Here is a 15,266-nt window from a genome sequence, read left to right as displayed (position 1 = left end):
AGGTGATGACTGTCTCACCATGGAAGCTCTCCCTGCACTGCACTGGCCCCTTCACCCCCTGCTTGCTAATCCCAGGCCACCTGCTCTGCAACAGTGGGATCCTAGGATACGATTGCCCTATAAGAGGACCAGAGTGGGGACAAGGTGTATTTGATGATGCAGAGAGGTGATGCAGGGCAGGACCATTCCCCCCAAGAACATTTCACATCCCCCAGTGAGGCACCAGGCTCTGAGCACCCTGGATCTGCAAAGACTGCAGCTTGCTCTTGCCTTGCCACCCAATTTTGGGAACATAGCACTGTGAAAGAGCATACCAGTAACGCCAGCACACCTAGGCTGAGACTCCTAGCACAGTGTCTAGTGCTCTTTGGTTCTGTAGAGACCCTGTGTGAGCTAGTGACCCTGGGACACTCAGAGGAAAACATAAGATCGCTTGATCTTGGTCAGTCTGCAGGTGGCATGGTTGGGGTGCAAGCTGGGTGTGCTGGAGGGATGCTTTGGGCTTCAGGCAGCACGCTCCAGGTGCAGGCAGCCCCAGGGCACAGGCTTCCTGCTTGCAGAATCTCATTTCCTCCTGGGGCCACCTGGCTACCAGTGCAATACCAGTCTTCAAGATCTGCTCTGTGGCTTCTCTGGCTGAATGTCTAGGAGCCACAGGCAAGGTGCCAGTATGCCTGTGGTTACGAAAAACAGTGTCCCCATGCTTCCCTAACTGGGAACCAGCCACTGGGCAGCTGTCCTAACAACCACATTGCTGGGCAGAGCGTGTGCAGGGCACCTCCTTTCCCCACGGCCGCTGCTGAGCCTCCCGAGCCAGCTGCCAGTGAGGGCTTGGCTCCCCGCGGTCTGGGCATTCCAAACTTCTCTTCTATGAACCACCCTCCCTGATCCACCAATGGGTTATGTCCCAGTCCCATCACAGAGTCATGTTTCCTCACACGGAGGGACTATTTGAGCCTGCTGAGCTGTTCCAGCCTTGCACATTCTGGTGCATGGCCCCCTGCTGCCCTGTGAGGGACATCCCCACCCTGCAGAGCACTGCACACGGTTCTGGGCTGATGTGGGAAAGTTCAAGGTGCTTCACCCAAGAGAGAGGAATGATCATCAGTGTAGAACAGCCCAGGTAGATGATGAAGGTGGTTTCCAGCAGAGAGGACCAGATTTTTCCAAAGCTTTCCCATCATCTTCCTACAGAGGCAAACCACTAAGGGAGTTCCAAAACTGAAAAAGGAAATGGCCATTCCTTTCACTTGCATGTCATAAAAGGGCACTGAAAGCTCTAAAGAAGGCAGCAAGTCCATGCTGGCAATACCAGGTAAAACATACTTCAGTTTCATTAAGTATTTTGGCCCAAGCTCTAGAAATTCCTCCATCCTCGAGGGTCCCTGCTGCAGAGGGAATCACCAGCCCAGTGGCTCTGCTAGAGCCGTGTGAAGTCCAATGGTTTTCTCAAACTTCGAACTTCCTGGTCCTAGGGGCAGGAAAGCTTCTCAGATCCTTCTAGTAAACCGAAAGTAAATTTCACTTCTTGCCCGTGTGGTTGTGGAGAGTGATGGGAAAACCTGACCTGAGTGTGACTGCTGAGAGGGCAATAGAGAGACCTGAGCTGGCCTGATCGGTTTGCACTTCTGCCAGGTCTGAAGCCAGATCTGTGGCTGTCCAGATGTGGCTACCCCAGGCTGGTGCTCTCTCAGACCCTGGCCTTGTGCCCGTCACCAGACACAGCATGGAAGAGCCAAAGGGACAGTGGATTCCCTCCAGCACAGCAGGTTGCTGGGTCCTTTCTCCTCTCACCCAAAGCCCCAGCTCATCTCTTGCTTCTGGAAAGCTCCAGCAAGGGTGGGGAAGGTCTCTGGGGGTGGCAGAGGAGGAGTGGGGGGGCTGGGACTTTCCCCAGGAGATCACAGGAGGAACTTTGGCTGGAGGGTGGGGGGAGCCGATGAGGAGTTGCTACATCATGCCCCAATGAGCCGTGAGTAACTCCTCTGGTATTTCTTCCCCTCACAGAACAGTCATCAGAGCCAGATCCTGCCTGGGGGAATCACTACACGGGAACGCCCAGCCCCATCCAAATTCCATTCCTGCTCCCATCAGAGCTCACAATATGAAGGAGAGCCATGAGTGGACAGTTCTGTCTCAGTGGTACCCCCTGTCCCATGCCGCACACCGGGGTGGCATGAGCACGGGCATGGGCAGGGCTGGCAGTGCTGGCTGGCAGAGCCTGGTAGGCTGCTGACCCACAAAAGCAGCCAGATGCACCTGGGCTACTGGAAGTCACGAGAGAGCAAAGCCTCATTGTCTGCTTATCCAAGCGGAGCAGAGGGCAGGCCCTCTCCTGCTTTGGTCTGGGCCACTGGCTTCCATGCTTCCTCTGCTTGAGAAGCAAGTAGCCATGGCTTGAGACTCATCCTGAGAGCCTGGTTGGCACCATGCTGCGAGCTGAGATGCAGAGAGGTGCTCCAAGGCTTTCCTGACGTTCAGCCCCAACATGTCATGCTTGGCACCAGCACCCGTGCAAGCCCCCGAAAAGGAAAAAAAAGTTTGGCCCTGACTGACCTGCTTGGCAAGGAGAAGTACCTACAGCAAGGCAGCACCTGGCTTGGGATAGGAGCCCAGGAGCCCTGTGCTCCCTCCACAGGCCCAGCTCCTTCCCACCACGCCCCAGGCACAGCATTCTGATGGCATGGCCCTCCATCATGAGGGGTGGGTCACCTACCCAGTGAGAAGGCTGTAGCCACCACTGTGTTGAGCTCACTGAGTTACCAGACATGCTGGCAGCAGCCAGACTCGGGGAGTGTCACCACTGGCTGGACAGACTGCAGCCTCCTTGCACCAGCCCATGGTCCTCCAAGGGAGCCCCTGGCCATGGGGCTGCCACGTGCCTGCAGAAAGGCCAGCAGAGTTTGGACATGGGTGGGATGTGGAGATGGAGAGCAGAGGGAGGACTTGGGCTGAAGGTTGTGATGGAGCCAGGGCAGCTCCAAAGGCTGGGGTAGGACAAGCTCTAGGGGGAGGCTGGGCAAGGGATGGGAAAGGTTGGGGCTGGGCAGAGTTTGGGGTGCACTGGGCCCCTTAGACAGAAGATCAGAGCAGAGGCAGTGGGTGCACTGGAGTGAGAGCAGGTGGCGAGATGCCTGAGAAAGGAGGCTGATATTATGTTTGGGAAGGGGGTGATGTGGACGTCTTCCACAGCCCATACCCCAATGGCTGAGATCCTCACCAAGGAGGTGGGCACCAAGTCTCCCTAGAGAGCCTCTGGACTAGAGGGAGAGCTCCAACCATAAGCTCTGACCACTTAGCTTGTGTTGTGCCCCTCCTGCAATGGCTGCAGTTATGGTTGGACCCAAATGTTCTTTACTCAGTCCTAAATGTGGTCCTCTGGCCCAGAAAACACCAGGGACACTCCAGGGCTCCTGGAGAGTGTGTGAGGAACACTGGTCCCTGGCACAAATCTGTGATACATGAGAATATTCCAGCACTTTCTTTATCCCTTGATTTGTCACAGGGAGCGCCCAGCCCTGGCCACTGTGTGAATAGGGCGCACCAGCATCCCCAGCTCCTTGCTTCCATGAGGCTGATGGAGGAGGCAAGAGGATGCCTGGCTGTGACAGCACGGGACACACCAGGGAAGGATGTGAGCCTGGAAGCAGCCTGGTGGGGACACCAGGACAGGTGGGGAAAGAGGGAAAAGTTTTTTTGGACACGGATGGAGAACACCTGGGGCAGACTTTGTGCTACTCTTCTCCTTCCCCCCATGACAAAGGGAGGTTTTGGGCTGGGGAGGGAGGTGATGGAGGGGCACATCTGGCATGGGGGCAGGACACCAGTTCAGGAGGGTGGGAGCAGGCAGCTGGGGGTCGGGGGATGAAAGCACAGGGTCCAGGAGGAGGGGAGTGACAGGAGCAGTGCAAACGCAGCCAGCAAAGCCAGGTGCAGTGGGAAGGGCTGGGGGAAGGCAGGGAAAAGAGGCCAAGTGCAAAGAGAGCAAAGGCAGCGGAGGAAAAGAGAGCATGGCCAGAGAGGCAGAGATGAAAGAGGGAGTGAGGCAGGGGAGAGATGAAAGGGCCACGGCGCGGGTGCTCCTGCCTCCTCCCCAGGCTCCCGGGGCTCTGTAATCCCCGAGGAGCTGGCTCCTCTCATGTGGTGGCCCGCAGCTGTGTGCGGTCGGCTCAGCCCCACCGCTCCGCACTGGGACTTTCCAGGAGGGGGAGAAACCCAACACAAAACACATGACTTAACCAGTGCCTGCCAGGCCCCTGCGCACGCGGGGTCCGGGGCACCCTGGTACGCGGCACACCCCGGGATGCCATGACCCACTGGGGCCAGGGCCAGATGGCAGACATGGTCCCCTCTGCTCTGGGGAAAGGTGGCCCAGGCAGGGTGAAAGCAGTGTGAACCTGGCTGGTCAAGGGGCACAGCTGTAAGGTGCAGGCAAGAGCTGCGCTGAGCCAGGGAGAACACAGCTCAAACAGAACCTGTGTCAGCATGGGGTGGCCTCTTAGGGACCCCCCCTCTGAGGTCACAATGGTGGGGGGTGCAGGGGCTGTATGGGCTTGGTCCTTCTGTCCAGCTTTCTCTGTTAAGTGCCATACCGCCTGCTGGCCTTGGCTGTGGGTACCACGGATGCAGCAGTACTTGGCATATGGAGCTGGAACCTATCCTGGTGGGTCACTGGCTCATTTGCTTCACTGCTCCAAAGCAAACTGAAAACCCAGGCCACTGCAGATACTAAAGCAGCACTTTCAAGGCACTTGTGACCTAGGATATCTCTGTTCTCCTTGCCTAGCTCAGGCCACAACATGGGAGTTCTTTCCCATTACAGATGACTTTGCTGCTTGGCAGTCTCCTGTTCACCACTGCTGACTGCAAGGATGCTGAGCTTGGCTCAAATGCTGGGCTCAGTAGGGATGCAGGCTCTCTTTTCCTCTTTGGGGCAGGTGGGGCAGCAGAGTTGATACCCATGGAGGGTACCCCATGTGTCCCTTCCTCCTCGTCTCAGTTTTGCCCTGCCAACCTTCTCTTTACTGCCTGTGTGAACCTGGTGAGCTCAGCTAGAAATCACTCTGACTGAGCTTGGGCAGCATCAGAAGCTTCCTTTGCCTTCCTGTCTCAGGGATTTTCCCCATCTCCAGTTTCAAGATTAAAAAGGCAACCTGGCCAGCGAGTTCCACTGAGCCCCTAGTGAGTGTCACTCTGTAGGACCTGCCCCTTCCAAAGGCTCTCACAGAACAGGGTTGTGTCAGCTCCACAGGTATTGCCCCTCGGGGAAGTTCCCGTCTAACTCCAACTTTTTGGCTACATCTGGAAGCATTCCAGCTTCCTCTGGACTATCCCATCCATGCTCAGCAAGGAGCTGGAAGGGACCCTCCATGCGACAGGGAGGTCTCAGCCTTGATACACTGTCCCTGCCCATGCCACATCTGGCTCCTGCTCTGCTCACACCACCCCAGCCACATGCACAGGAAAGAAGGGGCACAGCTATCCCAGGGTGCTCCCCACAACTGCACAGCAGTCCTGAAATTGCTCCTGGGAACATATCTCTGTGCTCGCTGGGAGTGCTGATTCCGTGGCTGCAGTGGGGTCTCTCTTCAGGGACCAAGCTGAAGAGGTGATGAAGGTGCTGCGGTGCAGAAGAGACCAGCATATTTGGAGAGCAGGAGGTGGCTGTCCGCAGTCCCCCATCCCTCCAGGTACGAGCCAGCCCTCCCCAGAGGAATGCTCCAGCACAGCCGCAGCTGCAGGGAGGGGAGGCGCTTGCCAGGCGCCGTGGCATGAAGGCATGATAGGGCACGCTGCGCCGGACCATGAATACCTGTCCCAGACACTTAGAGGCACCCGAGGTGTGTACGGGTGGCGCAGGAGCTCATACCTCGTCAAGCCTGGGCGGTGGTGCTCCACCGGGAGAGGAGGCTCTTTCCAGTTCGCCCTCCCACTCTCGCTGGTGAACGGCAAGCTCCCTCTCGGCAGCAACCCGCTTCCCCATCACACTCTGCACGTAGCGCACGGGTCTTGCGGGGGGAAAGGAGAGAGCAAGAATGCCCTTTTCTCCCCGGCATAGGGGGTGCCAGGGGTCTGGCCTGAGGCTGGGAGTGGGCTGGGTGGTCTTACTGGGTCCCTCCAGCCTTAGCATCGATGCTTGAATTAATTGCCAAGGGAGTTGCTGAGCGAGGATCAGAAATGAGGAGATGTGCAACACAGCGAAAGAATAAAGAGAAGCACAAGTAGTGGTGCCTGGTGCCTTACTGTCATTTGCTGCTTGCATGGACATGGACTGCATGCCTGTCACATGCACGGGGACACATCCGTGTGAGCCTCACCCGTACTGCTCACACAGAGCTGCGCCTCTGCTGCTGCAGGATCCTATTGCTCGGGACAGGCTACACCCCTCTGCCACACCGCTGATTACAGTCCCTGCACCACACCAGGAGCATGTGTCATCCCAAAAGGCCCCCAGATTCTGTGCTTGATTGTGCTCTCAGCCCAAGTACTGATGCACATGTCCCTGGCGGCATCCTAAAGGGCTGGCTCCAAGTAAAGAATGAGGAAAAAGCTGAAGCCAAAATCTCCAGCTGTTTGCAACAACTGCCTAAAAATAAGGATGTACTGCACCATGACATTGCCAGTGCAAATCCTCTGCCGTGAGCAGCTGGGGTAAATACCTGCCAGAGGAAGGGGTTTTGCTGAGCAAATCTGGGCTGATATTGGTAGCCCTGTGCTGCCTAAAGGTGTGTTCCAAACGTCCTGGGAGCCAAGGATTGGGAGTTCAATTTCTGTATATTTGGGCTAGCAAGATGGCGCCAGAATGCTGTAATGCTTTTAGCCAGGACAGAGGAGTATGCAGTGCTGGAGCCGTTTGAGCCAAGTGAGCTGATAAGCTTTGAGGATGCTTGTCCTCAGAAGCTGGAGGCTGTGACAGGAGAGATGCAAAATCAGAAGACTTCTGCCATGTTCCTCCAGATGTAGAACCCACAGCAAGCCTGAAGTGGCTGCGAAGTGGAAGGCAGCAGCACTGCTGTTGCCCCCCACATCCCTCTCCCTGCACACACTGCCTGCCCAGCCTTACAAGGAGAAGCAATCTCTGCTGTCATGATATGTCATGCTCACTGTTCATGGATGCTGAAGCCTGTCATGGGATGGAGTGTCCTGGATTTTCTTTGATGTGGCTGCCTGACGCAAGGTCCCTGGGCAGCAGCCCTGGCTGCAGGGCAGATATCCCAGACCTGCAGGGGCTCCCCTTCAGGTGGTGTTGGCTGGGCTGAAAGAGGAGCCTGACAGCAATGGGAAAAGTGGGATGTGCTAGATGATAAGCAGTTTTGCCCTGGAAACACTTAGCAGCCAGCAGGTTAGCCCTGCAACCTGCCTGCAAGATGCATGCTGTCAGCTACGGTGCCAACACACCAGAGCTCCTATGGATAATGCAGCAAGAAACAGCCAGGTTGGGAATAGGACCCAGAAATCCTGTTCCTGGTGCCACTTTCATGCCACATGTCACCCAGACTAAAAGGAAGCCTGGTCCTTGTGTAGTCTCTGTAGCCTGATGCTGATACTGTAGGAGATGCCTTGAAGAGACATCCCTGGAGGTATTCGGGATGTGAATCCCCCATGGCAGGTGTGCCTGCAAGGAAGCATAGCTCTAAACCAAGGCTGAATTGGGCAGGGGTATGAGGCGTTTTTGTTGCTTGACTTAGGAACCAGCCCATGCACATTTCAGGGGGTGCTCAGGCTGTGAACAGAGCTGCAGACACAATTGGTCCATGTGGTTCCTGGAGCCTCCTGACTCCCCATTCCTGTTGCAGGCTTCCTGTTGCCACAGTCCCAGCACTTTAGGATTTGGGGATACAACTCCATCCCTGTTCTTCTGGGGAGATGTCTTTTTCCACCAGGCACCTTTCTCCCCTATGCCGCCACAAAGCCTGGGGCTGGCCTGGGCCCATGCTCACCAGGGACCACAGCATCCCTCAGCCAGGCAGCCAGGCTCGGTGGGAGCCTGGCACTCAGCTGCCAGCAGAGTGGCTCTCCCTCTCCAGCTGCCCCACACTGGGGCTGCAAATAAACAAACAAACACCCCAGAACCAAGCCTCAGCAACTCATCCCCTCCTAACGACGTAATTACAGTGAAGCAGCTGGTGAGCGGCATTGAAACCTGGCATGTAAACATGGCTTTCTCCTCCACTGCTCAGGCAAAAGCAACCTCCTTCAAGGGGAGCAGTAATTTCAGGAGAGGGGTCCACGTTTTTGTGGTGAGGGTTGTGGCCAGACACTTTCATCTCAGCCTTTTGATGCAGAGCGGGAATAATGGATGGCAGACGTCAACACCCCACCTAGCTGTGCTTCCTGCTCTGGGCCATTTTCCACCTCCCGCTGGGTATCTGAGTCTCCTTGCCTTTCCCAGCCCCTGGGCCAGCTGCTGACTCCCTCTCCTTTGCCAGGATGGGTAAGAACACAGGGAATCTCAAAAAGCCAGGCCAGAGCTGGCACCAGCCATCCAGGAGATAAAAGAGCCATCTTGTGCCAAGAAGGGCTGGCAGAGAGAGGCACAAGGGGATGGCAGGGCCACATCACCACCCTGGGCCACATCACCACACATCTCACCCTCTCACACCACCACTTCCAGAGTTGTGTCTGCTCCAGAGCCAATGGACCAAGCATGTGCACTTGGATACCTTAGTGATGGGGCACCCTTTGAGACCAGTCAGGGAGGTGAGGCTGCCCACAATAAGACATCACCAGAAGATCCCTGGTGATGTCATCTCTTGCAGAGTGAGCCCAAACTACGCCATGAAGGATGTCCCACTCTGTGCACAAAGGTGCTACATCATTGCAGTGTCCCCCAGTCCTGTCCCCTGCTCCAGTCTCTCAGGCCTACCTAGAGGTCCCTTGGGTACCACTGAAGAGAAGAGGAGGTGTGTGGGAAGCAGAGGGCAGGGGCTGAGGAGGTTGCATGGGTGGAAGAGGATTAGGAGAAAAGATGGAGTGAAGGAGGATTGTCTCAGATGGGAGAGATGGGTGCAGAAGGCCCTTGCTCCCTGCCTTACCCCCCAATCCCTCCAGTACTCCCCAATACGCAGCCCTGAGCACGATGCTCCTGAGCTTTGGGCCCCTCTGCCCACGTGCTGGCTCACCATCACCGTGCTCCTCACTGCTCCCCCAGCCTGGTGACACCAGAAGCCTCCCATGCCGAGCCTGGCACAGCTGGGTCCCTCTGGGGAAGGAGGTGGCGTGAGTCCTGCCAGCACGGGGAGGAGTGCCACTGTCTACCATGGTGACAGTACAACGTCCGTACAGGGAGAGGCAGGGACGGGACAGCCCACACTGCCGCACCCTATGGCAATGCCAGGCTGAGCACTGGTGAGCCCAGTGCCGTGTCATGACAGCTGGGCATGGCTGTCCCAGAACACGCAGTGGCAATGCTTTGAGAGACACTTGGTTTTGTGGAAGTGGTTCCTGCTGTCCATAACACCCAGATACTGTCTGTGCATGCTGGCAGCAAGGGGACAGAGCTGGACATGTGGTTGGTGGCTTCCAGGTACCTCAGGCTGACTCTCTGCACAGTGTCTCTGCACTGTTAGCCAGGGGCAGGCACACTGGGTGGATGGGTCAGACTATCTCAGCACACTCCGCAAGAGTGCTGAGTTGTGTTGGGATTGGTACTCGAAGTATCAGCCACAACATGCTGCCTTATGCCCTGCTGGCTTGATGCTCTCCTACATCCAAAGCCAGGGTGTTAAATCCACCCCTCTGGACCACTTCCAGCTCAGGTAAATTCACCTGCCAGAACCCCCTTCCCTGCAATTTGAGGGCAGGGTACCATCTTTCACTTGCTGGGGCATAGAAGGGATGCTGTTGCCTCCTGGGAATGCTCTGCAGATGTCCAGGATTACCCCTGGCAGGCCCAGGGCTGGTGCTGGCTGCCACATTGCCAGGTGCTGCACAGAAGATGTGCATGGTCCAACTCCCCACTGACGTAACTCCTGGGAGGCAGACAGGAGTTGCCAGTGGGAAATTGGCCCGCATTTCTTAGAGCACTTGGGGAGCTGTGTGGACAGGAGGTAATTGTTAAATGTGGGCTGAGATAGGCTGAGCAGGGAGGGCAGGAGGCCAGGGAGGTGGCAGACACCTCACCAGGTCTGGCTTGGTTTATACAAGCTGAGCTTCGTTCAGTATCTCCCCAGGGTTTCGTGGCTGGGAGGTACCGTTCCGTGCTGCTCAGATGACAGGGAGTCAGGTGGCTACTTTGTGGAGCCTTGCAAAACCTTCCCCATCAGCCATTCCTCAGCAGGACAAAGCACTGAAGGGAGTGGGCCATGGCACGGCTGCCTCAATTCTATCCCAAATACTGGTGACAAACGCCTGTGGAATAATGGCCTCAAAAACTCTTGGGAGAGCAGCAGGGGGTGCAGGTGGTGAAACCTAATCTGAAACAAGAGATGGTGATCACAGCCTGACCGTGTCTTGGCAGCATTTCTATGGAAGCCAGGTTGAGGGCAGAAGCAGTAGGGTGGCAGCTGTAACCTTCCCCATCTTGATCATGACTGACTACCAGAAAAAGCATCGTCTGGGACAGATGTTTTGGTCCCCATTGGCCAAAGACACAAGGCACAGGGTTTCCAAGAGTTAAGCACAGCTGCTGGGCCAGTCTTCGTGGACCCCTGCAGGCCCCACAGACTCCTGTGGGCAGGTGAGAGATGCCCCTAGTCTGGTAGGAGACAGGCCCTGGCTGCTGGAACAAGCTCCTTTAGCCTTGAAGCATCCAAATGCATGTCCATGCCCACTAAAGTTGATGTCCAGATGGTACAGGAACATGGTCCCTCCTTGCCAGGGGAAGATTTTGCTCCTGCAGTGCTCTCTGCTAAGAAGGGAAGACCCATCACTGCCTTGGACAAACAGATAAGGTCTCTCTTGTGCCAGATCTCCTTGACACTGGGATCTAGCAGAAACATGGATTTTGCACTAGCACCCAACTGCCCCCATGGGCAGTCTCAGCTCCCGTGTACGTGCCCCAGCTGGGGCTGTGGGGTGCCCATGGTGCAGAGCTGGCTCCCAGGCTCCCATAGCCCTTTCCACTGTCACACGTCATGAAAGTGGAGCCTCCTGTCCTGCAGGTATAACCTGCCCTTGTCCTCGTCCTGGCACTGCCTTGCACACGCTGTGCTCAGCCAAGCAGCCGGGCTCTGCTGCTCACTGCCAGCACCCTCCAGCCTCTGCATCACCAGAAATTCTGGTTGGTGGTAATGCCACCTCTCAGCTTGCTGGTCCCTCAATCACACTGGCAAGTGTCTCCAGGACTCTCCAGCATGTCCTTGCCCACACTGGCCTGTCTTGCCGACATTCCTCCCTAAGCTGCACATCCCCAGCATCACCCTGGCCCATCCCCAGCACATCCCCTGCCACCAACCAGACACATTTTGTGTCTCTGTACTAAAACCTCACCAAAAAAGGCAAGGACTTAGCTGGCTCACATGCTCACCCTCACCAAGCCAGACTGGTGCCCAGGTTCACAGCAGTATGTCTCTCTAACTGGGGTTCTGTGCCCACCAGAACACATCTGCTCCTCGTCTGTGCCCATACAGGGGAGGTTCTAGCGCAGGAGAGATGCCCCTGTGTGCTTTGTTGAGCAGGGTCATGTGCTCAAAGCCAGCCTGAGAGAGGCTCCTTGCTTGGCTGCAGGGGCATATGTCAGCCCCTCTGAGCCTGCCTGCCCCAAGGTTTTGCTGGCTCACAGGAAGTGGAGGAAAAGCAACCGTCTCGTGGGTTATATGCAGAGGCTGCAGAGCACCTCATGGCATCCAGACATGTGGGCTGCCCCATGCAGCTGTTGTGGACCCCAACCATCCCCAATTCTGCAGACATGGCCCCTTGGCCCCTTCACTGTCTGCTACTCATCTCTGCCTGGCCCCAAGGTCTGGTCACTGAGCAGGAAGATCTGTTCTGCAGGTCTCTTGCCTGCTGGTCCTTCCCAACACACCCAGCCTCTGGCTTTCTGGCTGGCTGCAGGGCTGAGCAGTTCTCCCCCAGCCCCACAGTCTTGTGCTCCCCCATACCGGGCACTCCCAGTTCTGGACAACCTCCCCATCAACACCACTGCAAAGGCCTCTGTGAAAGTCATGGGGAGGGGGCAGAAAATACATCCAAGTCTGTCTCACACTTTCCATAGCCACATTCCACCTGGCAGAGTGGGAGCAAGGATCCTAGGAGAGGCAGTTCCCTACCTGCTTGCTCCCTTGGCCACAGCTCAGCGGCTGAGCTGGCTCCCCAGCACCTGCCTCCCCCCCAGCCTGCAAGCCCCGGGGCAGCGTGCAAGGAGTGACAGGTGAGTTGGCAGCCACTCAGCTCTGGCACCCCTCGGCGCTCCTTCTAAACCAAGCCCTTTGCACGCCGTGTTTCTGCCATGACGAACCGGCAGACATTAAGGAGAAGTAATTTGCTGGGATTCTTCTGGACAGGTGTGTCCCAACGCCCACACGCCGCTCTCACCCGTGCGGACAGGAGACACGTGCTCTGATGTTTCCCGACACCTGGGCATGGCTGCTGGCTTGTGGTTGCTGGAAACACTGGCAGAGGGGTTGGGTCTGTTTCTCTCCAAGACCTTAGATTCAATGGATGGGTATCGGCTCAGGGTTTGCCCTTCCCAGTACACAGGTCATGAGACACCAAACATGCAGGGCTTTTGGAAAGATTACCAAGGCAGTTTTACTCCTGACAGGACAAAACCAGCTCCAAAAGCAGCAGTATTGCTCTGACCTTCCCTCTGTCCCATCACTCTGGAGCATCCTTTGGCTTTAGGCAAGTAGGATCCTATACCCAAGCTGTTGCTCTGAATCACCAGGTCTGCCTCCTGCTGCCAGTCTGATAACTCATGACCTTCCTTGGCAGAGCCAGGAACAAGCTCTCTGGTCTGCTTTCCAGGACTCCCTGGTCTCTGAAAATCCCTCTGAGTTTATAATTCCTGGCTCTGAAGTCACACTATTCTGTTACATCTCTGGCATCCCATGCCCCATCTCATGGCAGGGTTTTGTGTAAGCTTAGAGCAGGGCTCAGGGAGCAGGATCTCGAGCAGGGCTGGTGTGGCAGCTTGGTCCTTCCTTAGCATGGAAATCATTCTTGGAAGCTTAGTGTTGGCTGTGTCCATTGTGAAGCTGGGCTGGTGGGACAGGCCTTGGGGACTGGGACATGCCCACTGTTGTAGCAGGAGCTCTGCTGGACCATGAACAGGAGCAGAGGGCATGTCCCATCCCCAGCATGGAGTGGCTCAGTGCCTTGCCCCGACTGAGGACTCTTCAATCCAAGTAGGGTCTCAGGACCTTGGGCCAGGGCAGGCACTTCTCCAGGGAAGGTTTTCCAAGGAAGGGACACTGAGCCAAACCAAGGGACACTCCTCAAGCCATGCCTCTCCTGGCATGGCAGACAACAGCCTCAGTCAGGATGGGCAGGGAATTTCTTCCAGCCAGCACTGCAGCAGGCTTCCCCATCACCAAGGAAAGCCACAGGTCAATGGCCAGCAAAGGCACACATACCCCAGCATCTGGTGAGGCTCTGGAATGCTCAGCCATAGCCTGGGCTCAGTGACAGCTGGGCTCAACCCAAAGTGCTGATTTGACTGAATCCAGGCCAGGATGGCTCCTGCCCTTCCAGCAAGCCAAGAGTCTGAGAGCAACAGAGACTTGGAGATCAGATGGCAAAGGCAGCATCCCACAAGACCCCCGCTCCCTGCCCAGCTCCCACCACCGTTCATGGGGCCAGCCTGGCCTGAAGAGGAGTGATGGGGTTGGGGTCTGGGAACACCCTCTCTGTGGCTTCCCTCCTAATAACGAGGGGATGACGCCATGTGCGCAAACTATTCCTAAGGGAGGAATGTCCTTTCTTCCCTTGCCACGTCGCGGCCAGCTAAGTACAGCCCTTCAATTCAGCAGCCTCCTCATGGCTTACTGCTGTAAAGTGTACCTTCCACATCTGGCCTGAATGTTCCACAGCTGCTGGGCCTGCCCTCTCTCTCTTCCCAGCCCATCTGGGTTAGGCTTCACCAAGACAGTGAGGCCAGAAATACTGAGAGAGGCTGGGATGCACTGGAAGAGGATGCTCTGTCTCCCACAGGGAAGGGCTGGCACAGGGAGCTCTCCCACAGGTGGAGGAGGAATCTTGAGGCTGTCTGTCATGTGCCTTAGACCACTGTAGTGGTCTTGCTTATATGGTTATAGTGCTCCTCCTGGTATAACAATAAGGACCTCTGCTTATACAGCTGTAGGGGGGACCCCTTTATACTCTGACAGGCATCACTGACCCAAGAGGCTGCTTGGGTCATGCAGACACTTCTTCACACAGACATGCAGACACATTCATGCAGACACTTCTTCACCTTCCCCTGTGCAGCAATAGAGGAGGGGCTCCAGTTTAACAGTCCACAGCTTCATGTGGACACTTCCCCTGCACCTCCCAGCCTCGGGACTGCCTTTATGGCCACATCCTTGCTGCCCAGGACTCTGATTTGCTGCCGTGATAAACGCCGGTGAAAATGGCATGGGCTGGGGTCTTGCAAGCAGAGACCTTCGCTGGCTGCCCCATGGATGTGTTGCAGGGCAGACAGCCCCCACCTCGCCTGCCAGTCCCCGCAGACCCATTTGTCCCCCAAGGGGTGCCAGGCCGTTCCCAGCCCTCCGGCGGCATCGGGAGCGCCGAGAGCTGGTCCCCGCTGCCGTGTCCTTCCGTGTCCCGGGCACATGGAGGGTGTGCGGGTGCCCACGGGTGTGCAGCACAGGTGTGCAGGCAGGTGCGTGTGCATCCACTGCCCTCTGCTGAGGAGCGCGGGCAGCTCAGAGGGGCTGAGCCGTGCGGGGCTGCTGGGACCGGACAGCCACCGGCCACGGGCACCGGCAGCTTCGTCAGGGGCTGATTTTGCTCTTTCTACCCCACTCTGCAGGAGTAATGTGACCTCTCATCTCTCACCAGGTGTTATTTTCTGGTCCCAGTCCCCTGATCTCAGGCTCTGAGCTCTTGTCCCCATGCCACTCCCAGCCTTCCTTGCCATATCTTTCCTAGTTTCTCTCTGAGCTTGGTCCCTCTCTACCATTATTTGCTAGGGGGTGTATGTGCAATTATTTGTCTAGTTTTTCCTACCCCCAGCCCCAGCCAAGCAGATCCATCTGAATTAATAACCAGGAGCTGGGAGGCACAAAGCAGCTGCTGGTGGCAGCTGGAACTGTGGGATAGTGGTGTACTTGCCCAAGCCAGCCCAAGTGAGTGGTGATGCACTTGCCTACAACATCCATGCT

Source organism: Corvus hawaiiensis, chromosome 7, assembly GCF_020740725.1.
Source record: "Corvus hawaiiensis isolate bCorHaw1 chromosome 7, bCorHaw1.pri.cur, whole genome shotgun sequence".
NCBI classification, from domain to species: domain Eukaryota; kingdom Metazoa; phylum Chordata; class Aves; order Passeriformes; family Corvidae; genus Corvus; species Corvus hawaiiensis.
Note: the sequence above shows the minus strand (reverse complement) of the source record.